Raw genomic sequence first — 7827 nt, 5'->3', positions numbered from 1 at the left:
AAATACTATTATACAGTTGTGTACATATCTGTGTATGAACACACCCATACTCATATGTGTGGTTAAGTGCTAACCCAAAGATATGGCTCTTCAGAAAATGTTTGTCTCCCTCATACATATCATTGCAAAGCCTGATTCCTGATCCTCAGCCTGCATCTGAGACAGAAACAGTGGCCTATCCTGGTGGGGGCATAGACGGTGATGCCCTAGAGACCATGGTGTGCATGAGTGGATGCTATTGTGGATAAATGTGACAGGAGGAGACCAGCTCAGTTGCCTGCCAGGGCTTTAAAAACCATGGAGAAGGATGTTCAGAGTTTATAAAAAACTAGTTTCTTGTGATTTTATTTGAGAAAAGGACACATTTCAACAGTCTTTTCCAGACACCATGGGCACAGGTCTAGGCTCAAGTACTTGCTTGCCTCCTTCATTCTGTGAGAATTTAGAGACTTAAGAGTCTCATGTTCTACCGACTGAGCTTTCTGGGCAACAGAAGAATTTAGAGACTTAAGCCTTCTAAGTCTCAGCTTTGTCACTTATAATCCCATTCCCCTTGCATGTGTTTTTGAACATTAAGTGAGCAGATCACAGATGCTCTTCAGAGAAAGCTGACACAGAATGCTGTTCAATAAATAGCTGCTGTTCCCTGCCTCTCATCTTAGTTTTCTTTCTTTTAATTCATGTGATTGAATACATAACAATTGCATTCATCTTGAGGAATTGGTACATACAGGTCTTTATTTTTTATACACCTTTAGCAATATCACATGTTTGTTATGTTTCTTGTCTCTTTTACCCCTCCTGTCCCTTCCCTTCCTCTCATATTTTCACCCTTTCCATGAGCCCTCTTACTCAGTAGCCCTTCCTACCCACTAGCGCCACCCCCAGAACGACATTTCCCTTGCCTCTCCCTTTCTGCTTTCCCTGGCAAAGCCTTAACTCAGCGGGGCAGAAAGCTCATGGTGTAATTCCGTGGGATGGTGGCAAAGCCCACGTGTTTAGGGGACACATCAATGTCCTGGGTCGCCTGGGGGGACTTGAATCGGAAGTTCTGCAAGATGGAAGTGAGGAAGAGAAAGAGCTCCATTCTAGCCAGGCCTTCTCCAAGACAGTACCGTTTTCCTGATGAAGAGAAGGAGTGTCAGGGGTGAAGGAAATCCTCTGCTGCTAATCCCAAATACCCAATTGTATTCTGCAAGGGAGAAAGTCTATAATAATTTGGTCTGAGAGTCTTTGAAGAAAAGGTCTAATGCTCGCAGATCCTCAGGTTTCCTCGTATATGAAGTGTGTAAGATTCATGTCAGGCTACAGAAATGGGAAGTTTAGGTGCCCTCCCCATGGTTTCTGTGCTGTCAGCTCCTTGCTAAGAGTCTGAAGAACTGTTTGTGTGTCCTTGGGGAAAAAAACCCCTGACCCACTCTGAGCCTTGATTTTATCTATCTCTGAAAAGTGTTTAATCATCCCTTCACTTTAGGTACAGGTATTTGGTGATTAGGAGTTGCTGAGCTTGCATTTGCTTGGCTGGAAAGTAGATTCCAAGAGGAATTTCCTAGCTGGAGGACACTAGAATGAACCTCAGAGAGGGGAGCTGGGATGAACTGCCTCTGTTGAATTGAGAGGTTGCTTGTCAAGAAACACTGCACACTTACCAACGGAAAAAGGCATAAAAGCATCATTCTTCTTAAAATGTCCCTTCTCATCCAGGAAGTGCTGGGGGTTGAAATCTCCAGGATTTGAGAAGAACTTAGGGTCTCTCAGCACAGAACCCAGGACAGGGAACACTTCCGTGTCCTGGAAGGGAGCAAAAAGGCCAATTGATAAACGAGTTAATAGTTGAGCATGCTGGAAGTACAGAAGTATTAAACAGGAAAATGAAAGTGCCCCAGGTGAAGATATATGGGAAGCATGGGAGTTGTGGTCCTCTGAGAGAGGAGATTTGGGGGACATGAAGTTAATTTACCAGCAATGGGAAATTTGTGGGTCATAGGAGTGAATGTTTATTGAGAATGGATGTGTGAGTGACAAGACAGTGCCCTTTGGGGCAGGATGTTGGGGAAGGAAGGTATGGAAGTTTGAGGGTCTTTATCTTTGGGGTATGAAGTTAGAAGTATGCAGGTCATGTCTTTCATGACTTGCACATTTTAATTCCCTGAGGCAGTATACTTAGGAGACTTGGAGTTTATATCCCACGGGACATTTGAGGGACATGAGATTCTTGTCTCTGAGAAACAAGTTCTATTGGAAGTGGGTTTGAAAGGTAGTTTCTGGGGCAAGGGATTTACTTCAGTGCAGCATAAAATGTGAGGCAGACATGAAAATCACAACTCTCTGAGGGGAACAGCTGAAGAGACAATGTTGTTAAGGAAGTCTTTGATTGAAGGCATGAGACAGGGGCTATGAATCTTCGGATGGGAATAGGTATCAGGGTCCCAGGTGTGGGATGGAGCTCCCTCTAGGCTTGGCAGTGCAGTACCTTTGGGAGCAGAAAATCCCGAAACTTAGTGTCCTTGGTGACCCTGTGAGCCAGGCCCATGGGGATCATATCTCCAAATCTTTGGATCTCATGGATCACTGCATCTGTGTAAGGCATCCTGGCCTTGTCTTCAAACATGGGATGCCGGTTTCTGCCAATCACCTGGTCAATTTCTTCATGTATCTTGGCTGCAGGAGAGGGAAGACTGTGTTTAGTTTTCCAGGTGGCTCAGAACAGGAAGATAGACCAAATCTGAAAAACTAGATATACGACATAGATCTATTTGTGACATGTATGTGGATCATCAAAATAAACACTGCCCATACACCTTTCTGGAGCAGGATCCTTTTAACTTGCTCATTCCAGAATCATAAAGGATCCCTAAAGAAGGAGACTCAGGGAATGGTCTGGCAGAACAGGTGATGGATCCTCTGGAGTTTACACAAGCACTTTAGCGAAAAATTCAGTTTCTATGAATATTTTAATGGCTAGGGAAAATTGGCTGGCTCCTCTTAGGGGAATGTCTCCCTGCCTCTGCAGGGTGTTTCTGAAGGTCCAGAGACCTTGGAGAGGTAGTGACGTTACAGAAGGTTCAGAGGAGCTTCAAGGTCTGTGATCTGACCCTAGCCCTTACAGACTTACCTTCCACATTTGGGTGCTTCATGAGCAACAGAAAGCCATAGCGCAAGGTTGTGCTAACTGTCTCTGTGCCAGCAAAGAAGAGGTTTAGCGTGGTCATGACTAGATTCTTCATGTGGAACTCTGTATTGGATTTATTCTCCTATAAGGAGAAAATCTATTAGGGTGAATCCATTTAGCACCTATTTGGAGAGTTTCTTGGTTTTATTTCTTTGAACCTAGCTCTCTTGGGTCTGGATCTAAAGTGGGGAGAGAGACCCTAGATCTGCCAGGTTCTTGCCATGTTTCATTCACTTGCTCAACTTGATACCTCTGTCCAAAATGCTTTCTCATGATCTGTGCTTGGCCAACCATCTGTTTTCAGTTTCCTTGTCTTTTTATAGGTAGTAAGAATATTTAGGAAGAGAGTGACAGAGATTGTGAGAAAAGATAGATAGACAGACAGACAGAATATTTAGTGACAACATCCTACTCATTCCCAGTTTGAAGCTTCCTGTAGAGGAAACATCACTGAATGCCTTATAGTCATACCTTATTCCTCACACATGGGAGACATGCAGATTTTGGTAGGTACACTTTATGGAAAGAGTTTTAAGGCAGGTCACCTGTCCACATAGGTTTATCTAATGAATAGACTTGGAAAGATTAGAAAGCCTGGCAGCCAAAAGTATTATAGTTAGTGCCAGAGAGGATTTGAGCTATATTCCATTTCTTCCTTGCTGTGTGACTTCAGGAAAGTCACTTACACTCTAGGTTTCAGTTTCCCTACTTGTGTGTAAGGTCATGATAAGATATATACAAACTACTGAGGTTAGCTCTATGAAGCACTTACAATTATACTTGGCATGTGCCACTGCTGTAGAGGCAGTTGCCATTATGCTTTGCATGCACATATCCCACCTGTGCATAAAGACTCACAGATAGAACAGTGATGATCAACTATCATGGGCATGGGGAAGATCACTATGATCCGAGCTGATGGAAAGAGATCTCTGTCCTTCACCCCAGAATGACTCCTTCTGCCTAGTTTCAGACCTCCTCACCCTGGCTGTTGCATGTACCTTCTGCATTTGGATGAGAAAAGAGTCAATGAAGTTTCGTGGCGAATTGGGATCCAGTGTGCGCTGGTTTTGCTCCACCTTCTTGACTATGAAGTCCTCCAACCCCCGCAGTTCCTTGAAAGCCTGTTGCTGTGGTCCTGGAAGGTGCTTCATTACTGAATAGAACATCTCATAAAGCTGTGGAGAGAGAGAGAGGGCAGAAGAGAATGACAACTGGGAGTGGAATCTGTGTCCGGGCAAAGAATGCACTGGCTTCACAGATCTGTCCAAGTGTTTAGGAATTTAGTTGAGGCAGAAGGGAAGATATATTTAAGTTTTCATGTGTTATGTATGAGGGCTACTGTCTAGAAATTTAAGTGAGATGGGACACTTACCTAGTCTTCAGATGAGGATGATAATGGCACTGACCAAAATGTTAGGATATTCAAGTGAGATTGTGTAAGAAGACATCTCGATGTTGAGCTTCTCAGGTGTATTCTGGTGAACCTACCTGGGTGGATAAGCATTCTCGAGGGCTTTGTTGGAAGTAGGTGTCCAAATACTTTTAGGATTTAGATATGACTTCCATACAGATGCTCAGCCATTTTGGGTGCAGGTTTTAAGGTCGGGGTTACACTTACTGAGGTGTTTATGTGTTAAGGTATGGACATAATAGTGGTATCCCATGAGGACAGTTGAAAAGACAGTATTGAAGGACACTTCTGTATTTGGAGACAATATATATAGATATGTGTGTGCGCTTAAAGTTTTGCTTGTGCTATCTGTGCAAGTGTGCATGTATTTAAATGGACTGAATGGAATTTTTTGTCTAGGAATGCCAGCCCCCTGGTTTGAGACACATGTATGGTGGTCAAATGCTTGTGATGGATTGGATTTTATAGCATCCAGTGTTTCATTATTCAGAAAGCTGGTGGAGATAGTCACTTCATGGGTTAAGAAATTCAGCTAACTGTTTAGGAATATCTGTTTGAGGTTTGTCCAGGGAACATTTGCCCAGGAGAGAAAACTGACTGAAGGGTATGCATCTTGGATGCAGACTCTCAGAAATATCTAGTGAGAGATTCAGGTATCCTCAGAGAGTGTGCTGGGTACCTGTCCTGGATCCTGATGTAACTGTGAAGTGTATAGTAGTGAGAGCTAGATTTGAGTGGACTTTAGAAGAGGATGGGAGATTGGGGTACTATGCAGAGGTGTGGTCAGCAGTAGGTGTGCTGAGGTAAGGATGTAGTAGGGCCAGGCTGGAACATGTTACCTGTCCAGTGTAGGTAGCTGTGAACTGGAAGCTTCCCAGCATCATGCGCAAAAGTGACAGGAACTCTTTGTCTTCATAGTCAAAGCGGTCCCCAAAGACAATGGAGTTAATAACATTGGAGACTGCTCGGCTCAGGTAGAAGGTGGGATCTATGAAAGCACCTGCAAGGAGAGACACAGACAAGCAGAGGCACAAATTAGGGGATAGTCCAATGGGCTCTCACTTCAGCCTCAGGATTTGAGCAGACTACTTACTCCTCCAGTGATTAGAAAAACTTCCAACATGATACAGAGAATCGAGAATAATGATGTTGTCTCTCACTCTTCCTCCAATGCCATAATGTGTAGTTCTTGACCTTGGGTTTTCCTACATCCTATGGAAACCTGAGTTTCCCTGCTTACCTTGTGTTTCCCTGAAGGACTCAATAAGAAAACCCGTCTCTTCTTGGATTCGTTCCTCAATGCCACGCTTTCCCATGCCGAAGTCCCTTAGTGTGGTGATGGAGAAGCGACGGAGGTGCCTGGCACGCTCCCAGTGGCTGAAGACCACACCTGAGGATGTGAGCACAAGGAAGGGGAGAGATTAGAAAGGGGCAGAGAGAGACCACACATCTCCTTTATGGAGGCTCCTGAGAGGAAGAGTGGTTTTAAGGGGGAGGGAGTGGGAGACTGATGGCAGCAGAGCCACAGCCTGAGTGAAAGAGCAGGACAGATACAAAGTGAGTCAGGACAAAGAAATGTCCAGAAAGAGATAGACCCCAAGTGGGAAGAGAAGATAGAAGGGAAGAGGGAAACAGAGACGAAGGCAGATAAAGGAGAAACAGAGGTGTGCCATAGGAGGAAGCAAAGGAAAGAGGTAATTTGAAGGAATGACAGAGGACAGAGGAAAGAGAAGTGAAATTTTGGATACACGAAACTAGAAATAAACACGATAAATAATCATGTTTTCTCCATTGAGCTGGAGAAGAGAGCGAGGCAGGAAGAGAAAGACAAAGAGTATGAAAAGGGAATTTTTACACTGAAACACAGACAAGGAGACTTTGAAAGAGATTCTGAGAGAGAAAAGGGATTCTTAAACAGAAAGAAGAAAGGAAGGAGAATAAGAAAAAATCATGGGGAGGCACAGAAGTTGAGGTTAACAAAAAGGTCACAAATTTATAGATGCCAGATTCCAACAAAAAAATCTCAAGAGGTTCTAAGAGATAGACAGGTCCAGGGAAAGAACCAACATTTAGTGAGAGAGAACAGGGAGACAGGGGCAGGGAGGCATGGAGAAATTAGGCACAGAAAGTCTAAGAGAGCTCAGAAGCTGGTATAAGGAGAAGAAACAATGAAGAGGATACAGAAAAAATGGTCAGGTGAAGCCCCTGCACAACCTTAAACAGGTAAGTCTGGGGAAGAGCCGAGGAAACAGAAGCCACCAAGTCTTTCTGGACACATTCCCTCATGAGGGGTCCTCCTCACCATAGCCTTTGAAGAGCCAGTCAAAGGTGGCCTGCTCACCTCATCCACTGAATTCCTCAGCTTGATCCACCAGAGCTTCCTTGACTGCATCATATCCACACAGCACCACGATCCGGCGGGGACCCATGTGGATGGTGAACATTGGGCCATAGCGCTCTCTGATCTGATGAAGGTGGGTGAGAGTGGTTAGGGAGGCCAATTGCTAAACTGGCCCCCTACCAGAAATCAGGAACTGGAATGCATTTCTCGAAGACCCTGAAAGGGAAGGAGATGAACATTCCATTCTTTTCCCCATCCAGTACCTGGAGGCTGATCCTTTAAAACTCTCCTATCTTAAGACATCAACTCTCCTAGTCAATCCTTGGCCACAAATCACCAGCTCATGGGTACCTCCTCATCCACCTCATTCTACCCTTTCCCTCCTTGGCAACACCTTCATGAGGGAGTTGTACATATTCTCTGGGTCCAGCTGCAGGTAGTTCCCGATGAAGGGCAGTGGTGTGGGCCCAGGAGGCAGCTTCCCCTGGAGCTTTCTCTGCTTCCAGACAGACATCAAGACCATTACACTGAGGAAAGCCAGCAAAGCCACAAGAAGTAGCCCTGAGGCCAGCATCGTGGCTGTTGGGGTGACAGTAAGATATCAAAGGCTGAGACTGCCTTTATATTACCTGAGAGAGAAAGGTGGCCTTTGGTCTTGATTATGTAATTGTCTCATTTCACCTCCTGAGTATAGACCCCTCCCCATGCACCCTCCCTAGATTGCAACACAGTAGTCAGAGTGGGGGAGGCCTTTGGGCTGATATACAGTACTGGCCTCCAGGTGGTTTGTGGCACATCAGGAGGGAGTACCATAGGGCTGTGGGTTGGTGGACGCAAGAGATAAGCTCTAGACATTAAAAGGTTGGGACATTTGCATGACTCAGCACCTGAGTTCTGGGT

The 7827-nt window shown here is 44.9% G+C and overlaps 1 pseudogene; it reads right to left on the bottom strand.

Moving 5' to 3' along the window:
* Window positions 1-658: 658 nt before the first annotated feature.
* On the bottom strand, window positions 659-7534 carry LOC102028914 (annotated as a pseudogene).
* Between the last annotated feature and the right edge of the window lie 293 nt (window positions 7535-7827).

Source organism: Chinchilla lanigera, unplaced genomic scaffold (genome assembly GCF_000276665.1).
Source record: "Chinchilla lanigera isolate Chin_1 unplaced genomic scaffold, ChiLan1.0 scaffold00177, whole genome shotgun sequence".
Classification (NCBI taxonomy): domain Eukaryota; kingdom Metazoa; phylum Chordata; class Mammalia; order Rodentia; family Chinchillidae; genus Chinchilla; species Chinchilla lanigera.
The sequence above is the reverse complement of the archived record's forward strand: the minus strand, read 5'-3'. Positions and strand labels throughout refer to the sequence as shown.